Source organism: Sinocyclocheilus rhinocerous, unplaced genomic scaffold (assembly GCF_001515625.1).
Source record: "Sinocyclocheilus rhinocerous isolate Xijiao unplaced genomic scaffold, SAMN03320098_v1.1 scaffold1553, whole genome shotgun sequence".
In the NCBI taxonomy this organism is placed as follows: Eukaryota; Metazoa; Chordata; class Actinopteri; order Cypriniformes; family Cyprinidae; genus Sinocyclocheilus; species Sinocyclocheilus rhinocerous.
Genome location: NW_015639764.1, coordinates 480,673 through 481,231, shown reverse-complemented (window position 1 = coordinate 481,231; position 559 = coordinate 480,673).

The window sequence follows — 559 nt, the reverse complement described above, 5'->3', positions numbered from 1 at the left end:
TGTGTTTTTGTTCCCTTACTCGCCTGATTACCTGTGGGATCAGAGTGATCAGGGGAAAAACATAAAGAAGGAGATTGGACCAATTGTGGGCCAACGCGTCCCTGGTCTTTGAGAAATAAATTGGGCAGTGAGAGTTGTCTTCTGAGGCGAAGAGGTCCACCTCGGCCTCGCCGAAGATCTCCCAGATCCTCTGAACCGTCTGTGGATGGAGCGTACACTCCCCTGAGGGGACATTGCTCCTTGGTAGCACGTCCGCTCCTTGGTTCAATTTCAATCGGATTAGCACATGGTGTCCTTTTAGGACTGGCAGGAAGAACTGACAGGCTCGACATACTGCTAGCATTTCCAGGCAGTTGATGTGGAAGCCTTTTTCCGCCTTTGACCAGTGGCCGAAAGTCGATATGCCCTCGCACAGCGCCCCCCAAACTGAGTTGGAGGCGTCTGTCATTCGCTGGCTGGGGAACAACGAGCTCTTGGCAAAATTGACCCTGAGTCCCAGGCGCTCTAGGTGGCTGAGGAGGAGGGTTCTGTGTGATACTAGTTCTGCCTCCGACTGGGC